Source organism: Lacerta agilis, chromosome 7 (genome assembly GCF_009819535.1).
Source record: "Lacerta agilis isolate rLacAgi1 chromosome 7, rLacAgi1.pri, whole genome shotgun sequence".
Taxonomy (NCBI): domain Eukaryota; kingdom Metazoa; phylum Chordata; class Lepidosauria; order Squamata; family Lacertidae; genus Lacerta; species Lacerta agilis.
This window is the reverse complement of record NC_046318.1, coordinates 49,926,796-49,952,826: the sequence shown is the minus strand read 5'-3', so window position 1 is coordinate 49,952,826 and position 26,031 is coordinate 49,926,796. Positions and strand designations below refer to the sequence as shown.

The 26,031-nt window shown below is 44.2% G+C and overlaps 1 long non-coding RNA gene across 1 annotated transcript; it reads left to right on the top strand.

The window, feature by feature from the left end:
- Positions 1 to 742: 742 nt before the first annotated feature.
- LOC117049383 lies at positions 743 to 11,490 on the top strand. The gene is made up of 3 exons (XR_004426981.1): positions 743 to 1,174; positions 1,774 to 1,893; positions 11,334 to 11,490. It is a non-coding gene; the product is annotated as an uncharacterized LOC117049383 (long non-coding RNA).
- Positions 11,491 to 26,031: the final 14,541 nt, after the last annotated feature.

The window sequence follows — 26,031 nt, the reverse complement described above, 5'->3', positions numbered from 1 at the left end:
TCTCCACCCCCCCTTTTCTTTTTGGCTCAGAATCCCGCTCCCTCCAGGATCGTTTTATCATTTCCTTTGAGGAAATGGAGAAAGAAAGAAAGAAAGAGAAAATCAAGGAGCCACACAGGCATCCGACCCCCGCTGGCAGGGAAGCGCCTCCTTCCCTGTCAACCAGGGGGGAAAGGAGCGAGCTGCAAGCGGAGCTGCTTTGCGGGTTGACAGCGAGTCGGGGGGGGGGGAGAGGAGCAGCTTCGCTGAGGCTGCTGCTCGAGAGCCGCTGCTTTGCCGGAGAGTCAGCCGGGGAGGGAGGGGGAGGGGGAGGGGGAGGGGCCCGGGGGAGCCGCTTTGCTGGGAGGGAAGGAGCCACGTTGGGGCTGCGAGACAGGGAAGGAGCCGAAGGGAGAGGAGCAGCTTTGCCGAGGCTGCTGCTCGCGACTCCAGCTGCTGCCTTGGGAGGGGGCGGGGAAGCCGCTTTGCAGGGAGCTGGCGGGACTCGCTGGGGCGCCTGTGAGAGGCTTGCTCTGTGGTGCAACCCACCAGTACAGTAAACCCAAAGAGAAAGACGGCACTGTATGTATTACACAACATACATGTTGTGTATTGAATTGCAGGCACAGCACAGCAACAAAGCAGCCAGGAAATAGTTAAGGGAGGTAGTGATTGCTTTTAATTAGCTTCACCTGGGTTGGATATGCTAGCCCAAGTGCCTATATATAGCAGCAGGGTTGCACTGTGTGTGTCTTTTTACTTGCTTGCTGCAGTGAATGTTAATCTTCTATCACTGGCTGGACTCACTATATAACAATACTTATTGTACCTGGCTTGGATAGGAGCTACAATCAAAGGGAGATCACACACTTGCCACAATTCCTACCTATACTCTGTGACCCAATATGTTACTGTGCCATATGAATGCTATTGTAGGTGTGGCTCCATATTTCATGTTTGATTACAAATGACCACAACTTCCAAGCAGCCGGCTCTTTAAACCTTCTGTCTTTTTCACGGTGCTTGGTCTCTTCATACAGATGGCACACTTATCACAGTTTTTTGAAACCGTCATGTAAAGAGAGGTGTCTCAGTACAGCTGGAAATTAGGCTACGGAAAAGTGCACCAGATAGGATTTCTGGTGCTTCTCCAGAGAGGTGACTGAATTAAAGGCAATTCAGGCTTACCGGGAATGTAAGTAAAAACTTTTGTTCATAGAATCATAAAGTATAGAGTTGGGAGGGGACGCAGGGGTCATCTAGTCAACCCCCTGCAATGCAGGAATCTCAAAAAATGATTCCTGTTTAGTTTGGCAAATGTGCTTTGTGTTATTTGTCAATTTCTGTGATAGCATCTCTCCCTTTGTACGTGTTTGTTTGTGTGTGCATGCATAAAAACCATGTATGATTTTTTTAAAATTGCATTTCCAAAAACAGGAACAGAGAGCATGTTTCACCCATCCCCTCCCCCTCCCTCCCCCGTCCCACATACAACTACAGCCTGTATACGTATACCATATGACTTCCCTTCCACACTTTTCCTAGTTCCTTTGCTTTTCTACTACTCTGTGTAATCCGCATCTTTTTAATAACCCAATTTGTTATCAATTAAATATACTATTTCAACTCTGCTGGATTTACTTGAGACCTGCTAAAATCCTTAGCCACTCACTTTTGTAAATATCTGGGAAGAAGGTTTACCATCTCCCCTTGCTCGTATCTGGAAGTCTTGTTAGTTCAATTATTGGGCAACAAAGCCCCAGAATTAATCCCTAAACCGCTCTATTAACACAGCTTTGCCTAAGGACGACTTTGGAAAACACAACCACATGCAAAATATCTTCCCATACGGAGAAACAGAACAGGACACAGGAAACCGATTATCCAGTCCTCCTGGCCACATTCACAAGTCTGGTTTGTGATATAAAATCTTATTTCCTTTGGCACCCAAGTTTTCAAAAGCCCCCGCTGCAAGAACTGTAATTCAAAAGACCTTGTTTTCTTTCTCCTTCCTTCCCCACCTGTTTGCTAGTATGAGGTTGCTGTTTCTTTTCGTCTTGTTTAACTGGTTTTTAATTTGTATACTTAAAGACAGTCTGTTTAGATCAGGGGTCAGCAACCTTTTTCCAGCTGTGGGCCAGTCCACCGTCCCTCAGACTATGTGGTGGGCCGGACTATATTTTGAAAAAAAAAAAATGAATGAATTCCTATGCCCCACAAATAACCCAGAGATGCATTTTATATAAAAGCACACATTCTACCTATGTAAAAACATGAGGCAGGCCCCACAAATAACCCAGAGATGCATTTTAAATAAAAGGACACATTCTACTCATGTAAAAACACGCTGATTCCCGGACCATCCGTGGGCCGAATTGAGAAGGCGATTGGGCCACATCCAGCCCATGGGTCTTAGGTTGCCTACCCCTGGTTTGGATCCACTGTTATCTTTCATTTGGAGGTTGTGTTTCTAATACTAGAAGGAGAATATCATTGTTTAAATTCCACAGTTGTAATTTGAGTTGTTTAAACTCTCCCCCTTTCTCTTCCATAGTCTCTCAGCAGATCTTTAACTGTACGCATTTCTTTCTAGTCTGATTTTCCCCACCAGATTTTACCAGATCTGGAGTGGACTCCCTTTTTTCACTCCCGGACTTTTTTCCAAAGATTCCCCACTAATTCTTTGAATTCTCTCTTCTTCTTTGGATTTAATTTGGGAAGTTTTGTCACTCTGGTGAAAGTCTTAGAGGCTGTGTGCCGTTGAGCTGATTTCTCCCTCTAGTGCCCTGGCTCATTATCCAAATTGTGACAGCCCAAACTCTTCAGGGCTCACAGTGCCCCAAAGGGGAGCTTGTTTAAGGCACTGCTGGAGATTCACCAAGCTTGCCTGGCCTCACCAGGGTTTTTTAGGAAGTCACATTTTAGGAGTTGTATGAAAATCTCAACCAGGATTGAGGCTGGTTTAGGGAGAAACTAATCAACAAAGTATTTCAGAAGACAGAACAGGATAGATGTGGATGGTGGATAATGCCATATGTACACTGCTCTCCCAAACAAGCAGTGGGAGAGCATTGGATGTAGCCTCAAATATACACAAGATAAAAACATTTTGTTTTAGTCAGAATGGTACCCCATCTGCAATTTATCATTCTTCTAATACCAGGGATGAGGTCTTCCTCATTCCTGGCAAGGGTGTGTGGAAAGGATCCAGTCTGATGTAAGACTCACCAAAATCTTGGTGGAAACAGTGAGATATCTAAGGTAAACCCCAGCAGTGAAACTTATCTTTTCATAGCTATGTGGAAAGAGGAAATTAATCACTTACAGCTTTTTCAGATATTACAACTCTGAGAAGCAGAAATCTAATTATTCCGTATCATGTGGCTATTATAGGCACAAAAGTCTTATTGGAATCAAAACAGCTGTGATTTCAAGTCCCCGTACCCCCCCCCCAAAAAAAAACCAACCATGTTTTTTTGGACTATTCTATTTAATTGAAAGATGTAGTGAAAATAGAGTAGAATCAGAAATATGCAATTCAGCTATGTAAAGCTAATGGGTCTTCAAAAATGTGATGGCTGGGTGTTGTGGAATGGTTCTTCAATAACCAAAGTGGAAAGAATGTCTAGAGGCAGTGATAACAGGGCTTGGCCTTCTGCATCTGCTATTACCTGGCAGTAGAGCTGCAATCCCACATCACATCCCCAGAAAGAGGCACTTTGTAGTGTATTCCAAAATGCTTCCAGGCTTCAGCTCACTGTTCTCACCACCTGCCTTGTTGGGTGTTGTGTTCCCCCCCCCTTTTCTTTTTATTAAAGATTTTCTTGATTTACAGCAGTAATGCAATGTCTCTCTCGTATTTTTCCATATAACATTTTTACAAATTGGTTGTTGTTGTTGAGACATTAGGGAGAGAAGGTGGGTGGGATGGGTGGGGTAGGGTGACGATGTTTCTGTTTTACTTACCGCATATACTCGAGTATAAGTCGACCCAAATATAAGCCAAGGCACCTAATTCCCCTACAAAAATGTGGGAAAGCTTATTGACTCAGGTATAAGCCGGTTCACCTTTGCCACTGTGGTAGAGGAGGAACGAGCAGCCCAAAGCAGCCCTTTGGGCTGCTCCTTCCTCTTCCTCCTTTGCTGCTGTGGAGCTCACCCCGTCGCAGGGTTTCGAACCGCCATTCTTCTGATCAGCAAGCCCTAGGGCTCTGTGGTTTAACCCACAGCGCAATGTTCCCTTGTGTTATACAGAGAAGGCTGGGATCCTGTCCTGTTTAAGCAGGAGCCAGGGAAAGTGAGCACCTGTGGGGTTTTAATACTTCCTTAACTGATAGGCTTTCTGCCTTCTGGGGTCTAAAGTTTGCATTTATGTGAGCAGTTCAGGAATGGAACAAGCTGCCTGGGGAGAATAAAGAACCACCGTTCTTGCACACTTCTTAAGGAATTGTTGACTTGAGTATAAGCCGAGGGCAGCTTTTAAAGCACAAAAAGTGTGCTGAAAAACTAGGCTTATACTCAAGTATATACAGGTTTGGTGTCAGCGTTGTCTGTGCAGGTTCTCTGTTGTTCGCTTGTGCTCCTTTAGTGGTGAGAGAGGTCGGGGTTGGCGTGAGGCGTGATTGTTCTTTTGCGGTTGGCTGTGGTGTTCTTTGGTCTCCTGTGTGAGTGGGGTGGGTGGGTGTTTTTGGTCAGGTTAGCCATATTGATTTGTATGCTGTTGGTAGATTTTTGTCATTGTCTTGTTTGGCTGTGTGTGTGATGAAGGGGGACCATACCGGGGTGAAGGTGTCTTCTTCCGTTTGTCCCCAGTTCAGTCAAGCGGTTAGGCTCAGTATAGGAAACAACTGTGCACCAGAGAGAGCTTTTATTTCGGGGGCAAAAAGACACACACTATATACACACATTCTTTGAAGTTGTTACAAGAAGTCTTCACTCTCTGAAGACAAAAGGGCATTTCAGCTTATAAAGTAATTGCTGAGACAAACTCCACACAGCAAGTGCAAAGTCCAGTGGCTAACAAAGTCCTGCAACTGCCATTTCTGCTGACTCATGGAGAAGTAACTCCTTTTCTACTTTCCTTAACACTTCAGCCCTGAAATGAATCCATGATGATAATCTATATATATAAAATGCAAGTGTCTCTGCGTCCAGTCCGTGTGTCTCTGGGTTTGTGCTACTGCGCATGTGCCCCAGGGACACAGGGATTGGCGCAGAGAGACATCGGGCCACGAGCAGCGTCGGCAGTTCAAGCGGGGCGGTTGAAATGGAACGTCGATGCTGCAGAAGAGAGGGGACGCCGAGGAGGAAAGCCACGCTGCTGCTGCCGCCGCTACAGAGCCCCGAGGCCTTGCAAAGAGCGGGAGCGCGGGGGAGGGCCAATTGTTTGCCCCGCTGGGAGAGGGAGGCTGGGGGGTGGGTGGGAAGAAGGCGCCAAAGCCACGCAGCAGCAGCTCGGCAACGACAATGCGCCCTTTCTTCTTCCCCCGCGAGCTTTAACTCTCTCCCTCTCCCCTTCAGCCCGCGATCCCGCGCGCTCTCCGGTGCCGCTTCGAAGCCCCCTCCCACGCTTCCTCCGGGGGAAACGCGGCTCCTTTTCCTGTTCCTCCGTCTCCCACGGCGAGCGACAGGGGTCCCTGGCTGGATCTCTCCCCCCCCCCTCGGAGCCACTCAGGGCAGGGCTGCCGTGTTTCCCCAACCCCTTTTCCCGTGATGTTTCTTCCTGAGGTAGCAGCACCAGCAGCGGAGGAGCCCGAGGTGATAAGACTTTGAAGGTGATAAGGAATTTAATGAGAATCTGAATCTATGGGGTGTGATTGATGTGAAAAGGAGTTACGTAAACATGAGGGCTACAAAGATTGAGCTCACGATGAGGAAAGCTGAGCCCATGTTATGGGCAGGCTTGGAACTCCCAGTATCCAAAGTAAAACCAAAAGAGCAGCAAGACGTTAGCATGCAGATTTGCAGCAAGTAACAATTTCTCTCTGCTTTATTCCACAATGTTTAGCCTTCATAAAATATTTGGTGTTAAAACATTATCTGTCCTGTCATCCTAAAATCCCCCTTGGGTTTTAAATAATCCATTTTGTCACTGCTTAGTAGGGATACTGTTACAGTCAGTGTAACTAGATGAAATATGATGTCAAAGAGTGTGATTGTATGCACACAGGTGCACAGACATAAAGTAGTGCTTCCTGGGAGTTGTATATGGGATGAAGGGTTTCTGTACCCCTTAAATCATTTAAATCAGGAACAATATTGTTGGGATGCACTGGCACAATCACGAACGAGGGCTTCTCCGCTGACACCTGGGTAAGCCCATCTCCATCCCTCCCCTCCAAAGCCAAACACCACCGAAGTGTCTCTCCCGGAAATTCTCCTAACGCTAAAAAGAAACGGAGCAGCCAGATCTATCTTTTCGACACCCCACCCCCCTTGCTCTTCTACCTGGGCTTCGTGCGGCGCGTCACCGGGGCTGTGCACACCGCCTTCCCGCGCTGGAGGCTGTTTCGGAGAGGACATGAAGGGAAAGGGAAGCAGGCGGCACCACGGGCAGCCGCGGTGGGAAAGCCATGGGAGTGGAGGGTTGTGGGGGCTGTAGTTCTCGAATTGAAAGGCATATGGGGAGCCCCTTTTTGCACTCAAAGGTGGTTTAGGTGGGTCGCTGCGCCGTCAAGGGAGGCATATTGCTCAGCTGATAATTAAATACAAAATTTCATAGCGCTGCAGTCTGCTCATATGCAGGCTTCATTGGAAATCCCAGTGCGTTCAAATGAGGCTTACTCCTTTGTAAGTGTGCATAGGTTTGCAGGCACTGCGTGATAGTAAATCCCATGTATGCTTACCTGCAGTTAAGTCCCATTGTTTACTCCTGAGTAAGCATGTATGTTTACCACATATGTTCTAGCGCCCATTATTTTAATGGGCTTAAACCACTAGTACATTAATAATTTTGTACATCTCCACGATGAATGTTGGAAAAAATATGACCGCTTGGCTGGTTACAGTGGGGAAAACACGGGAAAGACATATATAATGAACTAAAAAAAATACTCAAATACACTTTCATAAAGACACCGGAGGCATTCCTTCTAGGAATGGTGGGGTCAGAGATAAAGAAATGCGACCAAAAGTTTTTCTTATATGCGACCACAGGGGCGAGACTCTTACTAGCGCAGGTCTGGAAGAAAAAAACCGTACCAACTGTGCAGCAATGGCAACAGAAAGTTACAGAATATATGGAAATCGCAAAAATTACAATGAGAGTCAGACAGCAGGGGGAAGAAACATTTAGAAATGAATGGGGAAAATTTATGGACTATCTGGACAAGGTGTGTAAGACGTAAAGAATGACATACAACTCTTGGCGTTGATTACCATGGAAAAATGTATATATAAGAAATAAGGAAAGACTTAAGTTTGGAATAGGAGTATAAGAATAAGGTGAAACTTGACAAGGGAATGTTTATTTTTCATCTTTTATCTTTATTGTTTAAATTGGAGTAAGAAGAACTGATGTGCGATATATTGATATTTGAGTTAGAGAAGACATAAGAAGGAAGAAGGGAGGGGATTCAAATCTTTAAATGTAAATGAAAAGAGTGGCTTAAATTTTTGGATATTTAAGTTCGGGTTATACTTGTTTCTAGATTACTTTTTATTACTTTAATTGTTTTGAAAAAAGGGAAAAAACCAATAAAAATTATCTACAAAAAAGGAAAAAATCAAATAGCATGAGATTTCCTGCAATCATGAATGCTCTGGGGTGGCAGCTCAAACTGATTTACTGCATTTTCTGTTTTACGGGTAAACTGGGGGGAAAGATACCATCACAACTGAGGTAAATTTCACTTGATTTATTTCATTGGCATACACTTTGTGCTTCAGATCAGAAAACAATGAGCTGGTTTATTCAAATTTTGGAAAACTGGATTAGTGTTACTTATTTGGAAGAATACCTGAACTCAGTGGTTCACCTTCGGTAGTTATTCCTGTTTCCGATTTTGCTTTATTCTTTATGGTTATTTGCATATATATATTGCTGTGCTGTCTCATTTCTGTTATATATTTACAAGAAGATGAATAACCACCAAGAAAATGATTTTTATAGCAAATTATGGGACAAGCCAAGGCAAGTTATGGCTCAAGGTTTTGATATATTTGAAAAGATATGGCATGGCGAGTAAAAGTTTCTTTCATACCAATAATTCAGTATTAACAGCTCCTATACCTTCATAGGACTGAGCATCAGAATTTCAGACTTGAAACACTGGAACAATAGTTGCCACAATGCATCAGGAGTGTAGCTCTGAACCCAGCTCAGGGTCACAAGAGCTACAAGTTTTGGTTGGCTTCGTAAGGATCAAAACAAAGGCATGGATATTCATATATGTAATACTGTAAGCCATACTAAGGAAAAGCAAAATATTTTATGAGGTATGTACAAAATCAAGACATGTTACAGAAGAAAGGGTCAGTTGGTGGCTGCTTAAACACCATACATGTTAATCACATTTAACCCCCCCCAAACCTGGAGAATGTAGCTTACACCTCACAGAGCTACAATTAGCAAAGCCTTTAAAAATAGCTTCATGGATTGTGGCAAGAGAAGGGGATTGTCTGTAAATGTGTAGTGGGCAACACAGCCAATGTGATTAATATAACATTGTATAGTGAGACCTTGAGCGTGCAATTTTCCTGAGCATGATAGACCACAAGGTAGCTCTGAAACATAAACTATGGAATTTGCCAGCACAAGATGTGGTGATGGCTACTACTTTAGATGGACACTGCGGGAAACAGGACGGTGGACTATAGAGGCCTTTGGTCTCATCAACAGGATTCTTCTTATATTCTCAATTCCTCCCAGAAGACTGCTAAAAACCCTCCAAGTATTCCTGTTCTCCAGGGACAGTCCTGAATTTACAGATGCCATCCTGGTAGGGTTTCTGATTTGATCCTGGAATGCCCCGCTTTTCCTTAGGATGTTCCTATTTCCACGGAAAAATGTTGGAGGATAGGGAGTTAAGCGACTCATGAGCAAAGGAGTTAAGTAACTATACAACCTTTAGAAGACATCTGAAGGCAGCCATGCATACGGAAGTTTTTTTTAATGTTTATGTTTTTATATATGTTGTAAGCCACCCAGAGTGGCTGGGGCAACCCAGTCTGATGGGTGGGGTATAAATAATACAATTATTATTGTTATATTATTATTATTAATTGATGTGCTTATTTTCATTTGAGAAATGTTGGAGGGTATATGTTGATGTTGCTTTAGGAGATGAAGCATATATCAGAAATACACTATTAAAACCAAGCCTGGGCCTCAATGATGAAACCCTGTAGCTACTTATGACATGGTCAATGGTGCAGCTGTCTGGAAAACACCTTTCTTACTTGGTATATAGTGATTCAGAAGATGGTCTGAAGATGTCTGGTTGGAGCTCTTAGGGATGGGGAAGAGATGTGCTCCTGGCCCAAGATAGCTCTTTCCCAAAGTAGCGCTCTGTACGGAAGGGTAATACTGCCCTTCAAATAAATAAAGTCTCCAAAACATTTAGTTTGATATCATGTTAAACCATCTCAAAGGGCCAAACACACATAAAGCAGATTAAAAGAGCAAAATAACTCAAAGACTGGGCAAAAATGTTTCCACCTGTGTCTAAAAGGAAACAAGGAAGGAATATTCCAGGAGAGAAGCACCCCCCCACCCCTATTAGTTCTGCAACCACCAGGGAGAAAGTCCTGTTTCTCTTGGGTGCTCTCCTGGCATCCAGAATGCTTTTTCCTTGGTTTTAAATTTCATTTTTTTCATTTTTTCTTCTGATTCCTTCCTTTTATTTCACATTGTTGGGATGCAGTCATTGTCATTTGACAGTGGTGTGGTTTGTTTGCTCCTACTGCATTAAATCTGTACAGATGAGAAAGTTGCAGAGAGAAAGACGAGTTATACTGAGGCATTATTGCATTATGGGTCCCCTGGTACATGCATTTTGGCTGAACACTGCAAAGCAGGGTCTGAGTGAGAATTATGGGTTCATGCTCAAGGTTCAGTAAGCAAGGAGACAGTACCGGTAATTTCCTCCCTATCCTTTGCAGGGGAGCCAGCAGAATATGCCTTGGGATCTGGAGAGATGGTTTCTGTGGCGATCGCACAGGGTCCCCAGACCTTTCACAGTCTATTGATCCCTGTGCCACCACAGTGCTTTGCTGCCACCAACCAGGATCCCCCCCCCCCGGTAATCATTGTCACAGTCAGGGTTTTGATTTGAACAAAGAAATTGTGTTTATTTTAAACATCAACAAAAGTAAGGTATTACCGTATTTTTCACACCATAGGGCGCACCGGACCATAGGGCGCACCTCGTTTTTAGAGGATGAAACAAGGGAAAAATATTTTTCTGGTTTTCCTCCTCTAAAAGCCCTGTTTTTTTGAGAATCAGCTAAAAGTTTTGCAGCTTTTTTTGCAAAGGGAAAAACCCTGTTTTTTGAAGATCAGCTAAAAGTTTTGCAGTTTTTTTTGCAAAGCTCTGTTTTTATGGGGTTCAACTCACATTTCTGCAGCTTCTAAAGGAAAGGGAGCCTTTTCTACAGTTTCCAGACAGATAATCTATTCAGCCAGTCACATGGGGAAGCAAACAGCCTCCCTCTGCAGCACATTCAACAAAGGAGGGCGGGGCTGAAAGGGTGCCGGGGACTCTTATCTCTCTCCTGATCTCTTGCTGATCAGCTGCTGAGCGGGGTCCTTTCAACACCCCTTTTTCTCTTTGTAAAATAAAAAGCATGATCCTCTTTTGGCCCCTGGGCAATTCAGCTCCAGGGACCACCATTCGCTCCATAAGATGCACAGAAATTTCCCCTTACTTTTTAGGAGGAAAAAAAGTGTGTCTTATGGAGTGAAAAATATGGTAGTTACATTGGCATATATTCTTATCTCAACCCTGTCTTGATCCTACACTCACCACTCTACCTCACCACCAACCCTCACAATCACCAACCACCAACCAACCAACTGCTCTTAACCAACTGCCCAACACCAACTGCCTTTTTTCAACTGCCCCAGCTCCTCCTCCCTCTGTTTATTGGTCCACCTAGGGTCAGCCACTTAACCATTTACTTACACCTGCACATTCATATATTCCCCAGGAAGGGGCAAACGCCACAGTTTCCTACCACAATTAGCTAAAAATCCTTATCTGCCTTTACTTCTGATCCCAGAAAGAAATTACATATTGTGCTTCTGTAGCTGCAAAAAATGGGATTCTTAATGCTACTGGGTCTGACTCCTTTAGCTTTTTCCTATTCCTTTAGCTATAACATAATGTATTCCTTTGTTTTTGTTTTTTCAACAGACGAAGACTGCACTTGAAAATCTTTGGAATAGACACCAAAAAATGCCAGGAAATATATTAGGAGCTCTTTCAGAAAGAATTGATAAGGATGACAAAGCTAACTAGTCCATATAAAACAAACCATAGTTCTGTAATAGGAAAATTTAATAATTAATTAATTAAAAACCAAATAAACATACAGCGGTCCCTTGGTTCTCAAACTTAATCCGTTTCGGAAGTCTGTTCCAAAACCAAAGCGTTCAAAAACCAAGTGGTGGTTTCCCATAGAAAGTAATGCAAAATGGATTAATTCTTTCCAGACAATTAAAAACAACACCTAAAATAGCAATTTAACATGAATCTTACTATCTAACGAGATCAGTGATTCACAAAATGAAAGTAATAGACCAGGCTGCAATCTGCTACCGAGTATAATAAAAAACTGGCAGTGATCTACCCATTGCCATTGGAGGGAGGAGTGCATGGGGTGAGTGAAGGGGGAGTTCGAGGAAGGCAAAAGTTCTCTCTCTGAGGAGCCAGTTGGCCTTTCTCTCCCCCCCCCCCCAGGCCAGCCTTTCTGGATCCCTCCCCCCTCTCTCACACACCCAGCGCCCCTTCCTCACCTTCAGGACTGGCACAAGCAGCCCCCGCCAATTGGGTGCATTCTCCTTGCCGAAGAACTCTCACTATAGCAGCAGCTCCAGCATCCTTCCCACGCTGTCCTGCACCCTGTGAGGGGATGCCGCAGCAGTTACTTCTGGGGCCGAGCTGCATGGCATTGCTCTGGTGCCCAGAGCAGTGGCTGCGGGCGACACCTGGTACGGGAGGAGGTGGTGGTTGCTGCGGCTGCACAGCCTTCCGTCACTCAGTGCCGGCCACGGCAGGACATCAGAAGGCGGAGAAGCGGGTTGTGGATGCTGCAGCTGCGGCGGCTGGCACTGAGTGTAAACAGACAAAGAGTAAACAGATAAGAACATTGGCAGGAATATTGTAATAACCTGCAGTTTCATAAGAGTATATATTTAAAGTAGAGTAGATGAATAAATGAACAAATGAAGTTAATTTAGATATGCAGAAATTATTATTATTTAATTAAGGAACCACAGAAAGAGGGGGAAGGAAGTCAAGTTTTGAAGGTCATACCAAGAACAAACTTAGTTGGTCTCTAAGGTGCTACTGAACAATTTTTTAAATTTTTTTTTAAAAAATATTTCTACTGTGTCAGACCAACACAGCTACCTACCTAAATCTGGAATGACTGTAAAATTATTGAAATGTATAAACCTGGAAATCATATTTTTATTTTTTATTTTAAGAGCCATCTGTTGCTTCTCTTTCTTTGGGAATATTAATTAAATGTGCAAAAAATGAACAAATCCCTCTCCACAGGGATCTCTGGGAATTATAGCTCTGTGAGGGGAATAGGGGGTCTCCTAACAATTCTCAGCACCCTTATACTACAGCTCCCAGAATTCTCTAGAAGAAGCAATGGCAGCTTAAAGTAATATTGCATTGCTTGAAATATATGGGTTATATTTATAAACCATCCTGGCTTATGAAAGCTAGTCAGGATGGGGTGAATGAATGGTCCAGAAGTAAGGTAAATGGGTCTTTGCATTATGTAGTGCTGGATACAGCCCTTAAAGAGAGAATGTTTTGACTCCTCAAGAAGCCCTCTCTAGACCTAACAGAGAACAACAACTATAGACTGGTCATCAACACCTCTTTTTTGCCAAAGTAGGTGGAGAGGGTGGTTGTGGAGCAGCTGCAGGTGTTTCTGGATGAAACTGGTAACCTTGAGGCTGCATTGCTGTAATTCATTGTGGTAATATGGCCAAGCAACCCTTGCTGACAGTAGCATTGATTCCCCTCACATAATGATTTCCTTACACCTTTAAAGAAACAAGAAGACAATGTCACTGGAAGAAGCTATTAACATTCATTTCTCAAAAAAACATGAAAGTAATAAGAAAGTAGTCAAGACACAGAAGCCCACCAACACTTACAAAGGCCGACTAGGTAAAGGTTCTTTTAGGCACGTTGCTGTAGGAAATAAAAAAGGCACCTGTTTTTTAAGGGACCAGGATGCAAGAAACCAGTGCTATCTGGTAGTGAAGAAGGCAGGAATGCCAACAGGAAGAAAACACAGAGCCACTGATTCTAGTGATGCCCCCAGTCCCCGTCCATGCTGAGTACTACAATGACAACAGAAACTGAGGAGGAGGAAACTGGCAGGCAGTGGCATCCCCTTGTCATATGTGTGAAGGCAGACAGGAAGGGCCTGGCAGAAGGCCAATTGCCATTTTATCAGTTTTAATTGCACAGCCTGAATTTGCACATCCACCCTAATGCAACAGCAGCCACTGGCCAAATTGTCTCTATCTGAATGCTTAGTGGCTTTGGATACGCAAACAACTGAGAAAATGAGAGATTGCAAAAGGACTAAGAGGATTACGTCTCTTTTTGCTATTCCTTCCTTTCCTTAGTTCCTCCTATTCAGGAGAAGCCAGCTGCTTCTCCAATATGGAAGTAAGACGGTAGTTAAGGGAACAGAAAGAACATAGGAAATAACTACTTCAATGTTTTAATACAGGAATAAATCATTCTGGTATTTGACTATGTAGTTTGAATTCAGGATCAAAGTACTCATCATGATACCTGATTGAGGCACAGGGATTTACTTATTGTAACTCAATAGCTGAGGAGTTTGAGGGGTGCACCACTCATCTGACCTCTGGTACATCACATCTCTGCTACTTATCTGGAGGTATAGGGAGAGTGGGGAAGATGGTGGCAAGGTGGGTGTGATTTAAACACATCAATGGAGCTACTCCAGTGATCCTGCTTGTTTGTTTATACCATGCTGACCTCACTCCATAGCTGTCAACTTTCGGATTTGAAAATAAGGGATCAGCAGCCTCACCTATGACAGTCACATAGCAGTGGTGGGCGGAGCCAGAAGCAAAAGTGGGCGGAGCAGCTAGAACGCAGCATCCGCGCTCTTCCACCATTTCTTTCCATGCTCCTCGCTCTGCTTTTTTACAGACAGAAAGAAATGTTTGCATTGCTGAGAAGGAACCAGAGAAAGGGGTGGATTCTGCGTGTTTGTGTGCGCGCGCTTTAACGCCAAGGTTTGAGGGGTGGGGGTCGCGAGCAGACTCCTCGTTCTCCTCAAAGGGGAAAAAGCAAGGAGGAGGAGGAGGAGGAGGAGGAGGAGCAGCAGCAGCAGCAGCAGCAGCAGCAGCAGCAACTGAACCGGCCCCTTCACCTGCCTCTTTGCCGTCTGCTTTCCTCCTCCCTTCCCTCTCTCCCTCCCCCCGCCACTAGGTGCGTCCCCTCCCCTCGGAGTTGGCAGCTCGTTGGCCCAGCAGGAATCTCACAGCCGTTGGTGCTGAGGGCCGGAGCTCTCCTGCCGGAGTTGGGCTTCCCAGGCAGGGGGTGGACTGCTGCTTGGTCTCGCCCCGCCGGCCCTCCTCCAAGGGCGAGGAAGAGGAGCGGCTTGCCAGCGAGCCAGCCTTCGCGCGCTCTGCATTCCTCCATACGAGCGAGCCTCGCCGCACAGCCTTTTGTTCCCCTGGCAAGAAGTTTGTGTGCTGAGAAGGGGCTGGCTCTGCTGGGCGGGAACGCCCAAGGGCCCGGCCAGTGCCCCCCCCGCCCCACGGGGGGCGGGGGGCGGGCAGCGCATTGCTCGGCAGGCCTGCAAGGCGCACGGCCGGAGGGGAGTGAAACAAGCTGCTGCCCCAAAGCACCCCATCCACTTTCTCACACAACCCGGGAATATACGGGTTTTTGAGTCATCCGGGACAGGAGCGGGAAACGTGTTTAAATACAGGGAAATCCCGGCCAATCCAGGATACTTGACAGCACTGCCTCACTCCCAACTTGCTTTTCCTCCTCTACCTCCTGTTAAGCAGCAGGAATGTGACCAGTCAGTGGTCAGGTGAGCAGCAGTGCCCCACCACACTCTGCCACTGCTGCAACCCATCATTGTGCAATACAGTGGCATGTAAAAAAATGTGTCCTGCAGCTGCTGTGCCTCCGTAATGGCTAGGTACACCCACACCTCCAACTAACCTGGCATGGTTTTGAAATGGGGGTGGCACACCCCAGTAAGGAGATCTCTGCCCTTGATTGTGGAAACTCTCACTACAGGTATGTGGGCAGCAGTTAGGTGAGAAAACCAAAGTGACAACTTCAGAAGGAATTGATGCTGCTTTCCAAGTGAGAAGAATGGAACTACGTTTGAATGAATTGGATTCCAAAGGGTTGAACTTCTGGTAGATTATGCAATAACTTTTACAGTATTCCAAACTGGTAGGTTTTAAACAGTTATTTCTCACTTCTCAAAGCGCTTCTTGAAGCGGAAGGATTTTTCAAAAAAAAAATATTGCTTAATTTCCATGTGTGTTGATTTTATTTGAAATTCTAGTGTGCTACTGTTTAACTCTCAAATTTACAGAATAGCTGTGTGTAGGAACTGGAAGATGTGGCCTTCCAGGTGTTGGTGGTCTCCAACTCGCATCAATCCTGACCTCTGACCATGCAGGGCGAGGCTTGTAGAAGTTTGAAATCAACAAAACAACTGTAGGGCCATGGCTTCCCTATACTGTACCAGTTATAAAATGCATAAATTATCTTTGCAAAATGCATAACACTTACTCAAAAAGTTTAATCAATGGGTAGAGATCTCCAGAACTGAAGTTTGAAATTTAACCAGTTTTCAAAATGCTGTGCCTTGTACCCTTCCTTTGCCCAAGGACCCTTCCCAGTTCCTGATAGCAATCAGGCTGATCAGAGCAAGCAGTCTCTATCCTCCTACATTATCTGCTCACAGACCAGAAATGCTGCTCTTGACTATAACACCTCTAGGTCCTGGTCTCCATGGCAACCACGAGACCATCTCAGTAAGTTAAAGGCCCAACACATGGGACAGAACATACCCTAGTTCAGGTCTCTCCAAGGGAGTGGGAAGGCAGAAATCCATTGGTAGGGAGGTTTGTGCTGAGCCCATTGTCTGAGATGGATAATTAGATGGTGAAATTTGAAGTGGTGATGCAATGCCCCTCTATAATGCTGGGGGACCATTAAGGTGGTCTGTTCCCAGAGACATCATATCTAATGCATTCCTGAATACTCTGGAATTTTCAAGTTGGCATGCTCACCACTTCTGTCAAAGTCTTGCTATAGAATCGTGAAATAAGGTAGGCACATGACAGGTTGGCTCTCAAGTGTCATCCTCAACACTCTCAAGTGCCTTCCTCAACACTGAAGCAAACGGGGCTCCCTCATATTCTCAGGAGTGTCAGGCGATGAAGTAGGACAGTGCCTGGAAGGGACTCAGCAGCATGCAAGGCAACATCTCTCTCTGGAAGGCCTGTGGTTTTTATCTGCCTTTTGGTAGGTTTTAAATGGTTTTAAATGGTTTTAATTGGTTTTAACTCTTCTTCAAGTGATTCATGAAGCAGCTGGTGAAGATAAGATACTTGTGCTTTTTATGTTTTGCGGTTCTGTTTGGCTTTTACAAGCCATGAATATTTGTTTTTAATGAGTCTATGACTGAATCACAGACATAGTACTTCGAGTACAATTCCTACCTTTACTCCTTAGTCAAGAACTGGTTTTCTGTGACCCAATATGTTATTGTGCATTATGAATGAACTTGTAGGTGTGACTCCATACTGATTACAAATGGCCACAACTAACAAGAAGCAGCCTCCCCAAGCCTTCTCTCTTTTTCACAATGCTTGGTTTCTTCATACAGATGGCACACCCATCACAGTCTCTTTAAACCTCCTCATAAAGGGATGTGTCTCCATAGCAGTGGAATTAGCCTACGAAAAAGTAGAGCACCAGACAGGACTTCTGCTGCTCCCACGGAGAGGTGACTGAAGTAAAGGCAGTTTAGGCTTACTAGGAATGTAAGTAAAAGTTTTTGTTCATAGAATCATAAAGTGTAGAGTTTGAAAGGGTCCCAAGGGTCATCTAGTCACCCCCCTGCAATGCAGGAATCCCAACAAAAGATCCCTGCTTATTTTTGCAAATGTGCTAGTAGTTGTGTTGTTTGTCAGTTCCTGTGCAGGGGTCATCAGAGAGAGAGAAATGCCATCTTGTCTGTGTGCATGTGTAAAAACCAGTTGTATGAACATCTTAGCCCAGGGGTCCTCAAACTTTTTAAACAGGGGGCTGGTTCACTGTCCCTCAGACATTGCTGGGCCCAGTCTAGTTTGAAAAAAAAATGAATGAATTCCTATGCACACTGCACATATTTTATTTGTAGTGCACAAAAACAAGAAAAACAATACAATATTTAAAATTAAGAATGATTAATCAACATACTTTTAAGTATTTCAATGGCAGGTATGGGCCTGCATTTGGCTAATGAGATGGTCAATGTTGCTAATGCTCGTCCCTACAACCCAGCCTACACATAGATCTCCCTCAACCCCATGGCCCAGCCTACATGCAGGCATTCCATGCCCCCCATCACCACAACCCAGCCTATATACATGTCTGCCTGCACACACCCATCCCCACACTCCAGCTTGTACACATGTCCCTAACCCCCTTTTTCATGACCCAGCCTATGCATTTGCTTCCCTAACCCAGATCCCCACAACCCAGCCCGCACCCATGTCTCCTTAAGCCCCATCCTCACGACCCAACTTGCCCGCTTGTCTCCCTAACCGCCACCCCTCCCAGCTTGCATGCCTGTCCTCCAACTTCAAATCCCCACACGCCAGCCTGCCCACGCGTATCCCTACCCACGATCCCCTCAGCGTGGCCTACTCGCGTGTCGCCCGTCCCCACGACTCCTGACTCACTGCGGGGACTGGAGTGGCCCATGTTGATGTCCACGGCGCCCAGTGACGAGTTGTGCCCGATTGCCACGTCACCTGGCGCATCACAAACTCCACGTTGCAGCCCTGCATGGGCACCAGATCAGGGGATCAGGGCTGGCACCAGGCCCTGGGGAGGTGAAGTGGGTGCCCCAGGAGTTGGTGGTGAGGGCACAGTGCGCTGCAGCGCTAGCAAGGCCCTCGCATTGGGCCTGTCCTCGCCAGTGGCTGCAGCCATCTACCCAGCACAGCAGGGGGTGGGGGCGGCCGAGGGAGGCAAGGGCAGCCGCCGAATACACACCGCCGGCCTCTAGGGTGGGGAGACGGGCGGGCAGGTAGGGAGAGGCCTGGGCTGCCCCAGTGGCATGCTCACAGGTGGGTGAGGAGGCTGTGTGCGGGAGACGGGGGGCACGGGTTCAAGGTGCGCTGGCACCTCTCTCCTCCGCAATCCCCTCCCGACCCCAGGCGAGCTGGGTTTAGAACCCTGGTAGGCTGGATCTGGCCCATGGCCCCGTAGTTTGAGGACCCCTGTCTTAGCCAGTTTCCACATTGTCAACTGAAAACACAGCTAGGATGTTCGTTTCTTCCAGTCAGGGTTGATTTGAAGCTGGATTATGGGGAAACTAATAAACACACAGTATTTCATAAGAAGGAATGGGACAGATATGGATGGTAGCTAATGTCAAGTGTACACTACTGTCCAAAGTTGTTAATTTTACACTTGGAGGTATAAAAGCAGAATATTGTTTTCCTGTTGGTTGAAACTCTCTTTCAGTTCTATAAATTGTATTCTGTCTACTGACTTGCTCATTCTATACGACCAGAGATAGGGTTTATTAGATAGACTTTTATGCATTATGTTCATCACTCCGCTTTCCCTCTCTGAAACTTGTTGAGACCACAAAAAACCTATTCATTTTATGTAGTGCTGCACAAAGATGTGCTCATCCAATAGGACTTCTTCTCCCCACCATGTGCCCCAGAATCTGTCCCTCCAAGCCCCCTCCCCTGGTGCTTTTTGAGCAAATTTTTAGCTTTACCGGGTATCCAGTAAGCACTGTACGCTCTTAAGCCTCAGTAACACTATTACTGAAGAACTTCTGATGTTTGTGTGATTTATTGCAACTCTGCAAGTGAATGCGACTCCGTGCTACTCTGCTATTTTTACCCATGCCCTGCTGCGCTGTTTCAGGCATGGAACCAGGGGGTGAGTGGTTCTTTTTGTAACTAGCCCTGTCAGACATTGCCATTCAAAGAGAACGAGGGAGGTGTTCATAGTAAGTTCAGGCACTTCTTTTCCTGGAAAAATAGCACTGAGCATAGTGAAATATAACTGAATAACATTTCTGCAATTTTCCTCACATAACTGGAGGTAACAACCATACAGGAAAACTAATACATACCAAGGACCTAGACAGCATAATGATGATACTAAAACACTCACTTGCCATATCATCACCTTGTTGTGGTGAATGGGGTTGCATGATTCTAGGACCCTCGGGAGTGAAGCCCTCGGGAGTCTTGTACTCTCAACAGGGTCTCCCAAGGCATTAGGGTGGATGTGGCAAATTCAGGCTGTGCAATTAAAACTGATAAAACAGCAATCTGCCCTCTGCCAGCCCCTTCACACATATGACAAGAGTTGGAAGGCATCCAGGCATTGCTAGGCAATCAGCAGATAAGCAGAGGTCTGAGTTTGTGTTGAGTGAGAGTGCAGAGAGTTGAGCTCAGCCTCTCAGTCCCCGTTCTAAGCGACTGGATAAAATCAGAGGGCAACGGAAGGGCCAAAGGGGAAAGGCAGGAGTTTGGTGTCCTTCCTGCTGTGGGAGGGTCGAAACTTCTATTGGCCATGATTTTATCAGCAAAGGGGGGAAAAGGAAAGGAAAAAAATATCTTTCCCCCTCCTTCCTCCTCTTCCCCTCCTCCTTTTAAAGGTTCAAAATAAAATAAAATATTTTTTCAGTTATAATTTGAAATAACTAAATCATTTTAAATAATTACACTAACATTTTAAACTTTAATTCTCAATTTCTATATGAAAAGAGAGAGGGGGGAAAAATAAGTAGAAGAAAGAAAAGAAAAAAACTTACTTTTTCAATACTTGTAATTATATCAGAATGCCACAAGATGGTGATCTCTACTTTCTTATGGGAAAATGTTCATTTAAAAAATGAAAAACAAAGTAGAAAAACCCCTGTTATCATTTTTCCAACCGCACTGTGCTACTATGTTTCCATTCTTGTTCTCTTACTCTGCTTTCTCACACTGTGCTTCCCCTCTTATCTGTTATTTTGATTTCTTATTTCCTGTTTTCCCTCATTCACTACAAATTATTCACAAGATTTCACAGGATACAAGAAAAGAAAAATAAAAGCCTTTGCATTAAAGAAGTCAAAGTGGCCAACTTTAAACAGTTAATAAAGGAAGAACAAGGGAAATGTAGATTAAAGGCTTTTGAAGAAGTAAGAATGTTTGGAATAGATAGGTGGCAGTATATACAATTAAGAAGTGCTTTCATTGCAGATGAAAAGGTTTTTCCAAAGAATCTTCTCCCAAAGAAGATTCCAAATTTGATAGTGAAGTAATCCAAAAATAATACGAAATTATTATCTAAGACATATAATTTACTATTAAATTGGGATTTAATGGATGAAGAAATCAAGGAAACAATGGTAAAATGGTCTAAAGATCTCAGACATACAATTTATGTTTAGCAATGGGAAAATTTCTGGAAAGAGGATATAAAATTTACCGCCTCGTATACGATTAAGGAGAATTTTATTACGATGTTTTATAGGTGGTATCTAACACCGGTAAAATTAGCTATGATGTATAAACTGAGGTCGAATCTGTGCTGGAGATGTAAGAAAGAAACAGGAACAACAATGCACATGTGGACATGTGGACAAATTAATTTTTGGGGGGATAATGGTACATGATGAAATGAAAAGATGCTTAAAAAATCGATTACTAAAAGACCTGAAGTATATTTACTAGGGCTATTAGACGAAGAAATACCACAGAGAAAGAAAAAATTATTCCTGTATGCAAGCACTGCCGCGAGGGTAGTCATAGCGGCAAATTGGAAAGCACAGAGGGTCCCAACAAAGGAGGAATGGATCTGCAAATTAAGTGAGTATTTATCATTGGCAAAATTAATGGCCGCAATAAGAAATCAATCCAAACAAAAGCTAAAAGATGAATGGAAATGCTATGAGCATTACATGGTAAAATATTGCTCAAAAACTAATATACTATCATGCCTTGATTAAGAGATATGAAGTAAATAAGATAGAAAATTTAGAAATGAATCAGGTGAATCAATATATAAATTAATATAAAGGAAAATTTGGAATGCAAGAATAAGTTTACAACATTCTTTTTAATGGAAGTCAAATTGGTGACGGAGGGAAGTCAGGGGGGTGTGGTGAGGGGATTTTGGTGGTGGGATAAAGAAAGAAATTATGTAAGGTAGAATTAATTTACTGTATGATTCTGATTCTGATATATATATATAATTACATTGCCTCGAGACTATGTTTAGTCTCCGTCAGACCCAAATAATAATAAGAAAGAAAATAACCATCGGTTTTGATGAGTTTTTTTTTTAAAAAAAGCCAGAGCCTTTCCTGATCTTATTTTAACATTTTAAAACCAAATTAAATCCAAGCCCTGTCTCTTTTAGTTCATAAAAAGGAACAAAGGAAATAAAAAACAATCCTTAAGATATCAAAAACAGCAATCCACAAAGTCCACGTCCCGCTTTCTTCTCTTTCCCTCCCCGACATTTCAAGTTCTTTGCAGTTTGGCTCGCTTGTTGGAAAATATGCACCCAGTATATTAAGCAAATCACAGTTTTAGCTTAGTTCATAAACTGGAATGTTTCTAAAAATAACTATTAGCAGTATTTTTTCCCGTTCTTTTTTCAGTCCCTGCAGATTTTTTCCATGCAGTTCAATACCTGCGTCCGGGGGGGGGGGGGATGGGGACGGAGACGGACCTCCTCTTTACCACCCTAGTGTGGATCCAATTAATTTATTCTTGATAATTTAAATGTTTTTACCTTGTCAGATTGTTCCAAATTTGATTTATTTTGAAGAAGTCGCTGCTTCAATGGCGGCTATTCAGACAGTTTGCTGTGGATTGTGCCATGTGTCTGTGCTCAATCTTGGAGCTCCCATGGCTCCCTGCAAAGCTTTGGGAGCTCCCAGAGAAGCATCCTTTGACACTGCTGGACCCTTCGGAACCCAACCTTTTCTTTCAGACTTTTTTTTGAGGAGGTGCTTTATCCGTGCTCCTTTCCTATCTCCTCACAGCAAGTGGGTTTTTCAGGACGAGCGGTCTCCATCCTCCACCATTACCCACAGTCGACCTGGAAGTCACTAGTTATTAGGTTGATAACTACCAGCCATCAAAAGTTTCCTCTGCTCATTTCAGGAAGCAGTCTTCAATAGTCATGGGAAAAAAAATTCTGTTATTAAACTAAGAAGCGGAGGGAGATTGAAAGTTTCTTTTCTTTTGACGCCTCTAAAGAGTGTAAGAAGAGCTTGCTGGATCAGGCCAATGCTTCAGGAAGCATTGTCTAGTCTTCAATATTCATGAAAAAAGCATATTATATTATTAAACCAAGGAGCAGGGGCCTCTTAAGAGCATAATAAGAACCTTCTGTATCCAGCCAGTGACCCATCTAGTCCAACATGCTGTTCTCACAGTGGCCATTAATTTTTTTTTAACTGCATTAGGCTATTGTCATAAAAGTCTCCAAGAGATGCCTGAAAGAGAAAAGCATGGACCCCTGCCAAATCTCTGCTGCAAAAGTGTTCCACAGTATGGGAGTGGTGACACTAAATGCCCAACATCCGGCTGAGGAGGAAGACACCGTTGATGGAATCTTTTGAGGAGCTGGAGATGGTGTTTATAAGTGGTTCATGTTTCACAAGCATACAGCAAGGTATTTTGGTTTCCCTGTGAAGGTCCTCAAACATTCTGCATGGGAGTAAGCTGCACTTGCAGAGCTCAGGTCGATGCTGAATGTCAGCCCTTGTGGAAAGGTAACTGCCCAGGTAGAAGTGATCAACACTTTCCAATATTACACCGTTGAGTTGGACTTGTGGCACTCTAGAGTGGTTGTTTTGTGCTTGTTGATGCACCACTTTGATTTTTTGGATGTTGCATGATAGGCCAAGCATTTCATAAGCTTCTGCGAAATATCTAGGATGGTTTGGAGGTCATCCTCTGAGCGTGCACACATTATGTTGTCATCAGCATACTGAAGCTCCTTGATGGAAGTTATGGTAACCTTACTCTTTCCTTTCAGCCTACTCAGATTAAAGAGCTTTCCATCTGTTAGATATATAATTTCTACTCTGGTGGGGAGTTTCCCTTCCACAAAGTGTAGGATCATGGCAATGAAAATAATGAATAGAGTTGGGGCGATAACACAACACTGTTTAACACCTGATCACACTGTGAATGGTTCACTTTGAGAGCCATTGTTATCTGCGACTGTTGCTGTCATATTATCATGGAGGAACCGAATGAGCAACTAATTTTCAGAAGGACAGTCCACAGGGCATTACTATTTACAGTGTCGAAGGCCTTAGTCAGGTCAATAAACACCATATACAGGCAGGTATCCCATCAGGTCCACTGACTTTGTTGTTTTTCATTTGGTTAATAGCTGTACACAACTCTCCTCGATTTGGAGATACTGCAAGCTCATCTCTAATTTGTTTTTGCGGAATTTGTGAGAGGACTTCAGCGGCGACAGAGAGTTGTGGTTAAGGAGATGCTGGTAATGTTCTTTCCATCACAGTGCAATAGCTTCTTCATCTTTTAGAAGTGTGATACTGTATGTTGAGCATAGGGGGCATATGCCATGACGTATTGGCCCATAGATGGTCTTTGTGGCTTTAAAGAAACTCTGTGCATCATGAGTGTTGGCTAAGTGCTGGATCTCTTGAGCATTTTTTTATCTACCAGGTGTTCATGGGCTGCAACAATGGATGTTTTTATTTTGGTCTAGTGTTCCTTGATGTTATCAGGGAACTCTGAAAGTAGATGGCCCTTAAGAGTAGTTTGGAAGCAATCCCACTTAATGGGATCTTGAAGGTTTCAGTGTTTATTTTGATCCTTGGTTCCCTCCCTGAAGCCTGCATTGAAGTATAATCATGATAGCCACTGCAGACCGTATTAATCAGTGATCTGGCCAGTAGTCGTCGGCACTCGTCATAACTCTGGTAAGGAGCACATCATGGCAATCTTCAGCTTGGACAATTACATAGTCTAAGATGTGCCAGTGGTTTGACTAAGGGTGCCTCCATGATTTAAATTTACGGTCGTACCTTGGAAGTCAAACAGAATCTGTTCCGGATGTCCGTTCAAGTTCCAAAATTTTGAAAACCAAATCGTGGCTTCTAATTGGCTGCATGAAGCTACTGCTGCCAATCAGAAGCCATGGAAGCCCTGTCAGATGTTCGGGTTCCAAAAGAACGTTCACAAACCGGAACAATCACTTTCGGGTTTGCGCCGTTGTTGGATATATATGTTGAAAGTGTGTGTTGGTAATAACAAGGTTGTGCACTGCACATATAGTCAAAAGTAAGATTCTGTTCTGGTTGCTGTTGCCAATTCCTACTTTTCCAATAGTCCCAGGCCACAGATTGAAATCTTGCCCAACTCTTGCATTAAAATCACCCAGAAGGATAATATTATCTTCCTTAGGTGTCTCTGATAGGGTGATATCCAGCTGAGAGTAAAATTCTTGAAGTGCTGCAATATCGATGTTAAAACATCACAGCTCTATTGCAATGTTGGCAGTTCTGCGTTCGGACACTCATTATCTTTGTTATCCAACAAAGTCCACATAGTCCATGTTTCAAAGTTCAATTGTCTTTTACGACCGCTGGATGATGACACCCACTGGGCGCGGTAATCCAATCAGGAAAAGAGGGAGGCAGACACCTTTTCTAGCCCCTCCCCCTTTTCGGTGTCAGCAGAGTGGATCCTCAATAGGGCTGCTCAGTCATGGATACAGCTGTCAAACTGCTCAACTGCGTCATTCCTTGAGTCAGAGCGAATGAATTTGTATCCACTGCCTATGTGCTGGCTTATAACTAGGGGCTTCCTGCCCCCATTACAATTTGCCGATTGCCATGGAACTTTGGGGGGTTTGGGTTTGGGATGATTGTTTGAAGATGCCTGTGCGTGAATTTGTTTTATGTGTGTACATCAGTGCATGCTAATCAATGCACAGTCTTCGCAGTAAGGCTCTATTCTGATGGCATGAGTATCACGACGACTGGTAGATTATTATCTGCTGCAGCCTTCATCCGCCTTCACAGCCGTTGTAACATGCCTCTTGGTTATCTTCCACCTGTTCTGCTGTTGAGGACTTCTTGGATCATTCTTTGTGTAGCTCCTCCCCTTTGACCTTACTGCCTTGGATGACCCTAGTGGGAGTACGAGACTCCTGACGGCTTCACTCACAAGGGTCCTAGGAATGTGCAAGCCCACGACAAGTTAATGATCCAGCGAGTATTTTAGTATCATCATTATGCTGTCTAGGAGCATACACAAGAGCTTCTGCAGAAAGATTTGTGTTACAGGGCTCAGATCTTGGAACAGCCTTTTACAAACATAGAAGAAGTGTCACTGTTTTGATACAGAAGATTTATAGACATTACTCTTTCGGATATAGCATTATTTCAAGTTTCAATTAAACACTCGCCTTTACGTTACACTCTTTGATTCTGGTGCTACCAGTGTAAGTCTCCAAAAGGGGCACTATGGGAGTAGGCATCTAGGCCCTTCAGCATGTACACCAGGGGCTGAGCTAATGAGCTAGGGTCCCTTCCAGATAATTAATAAACAATCCGGCACAA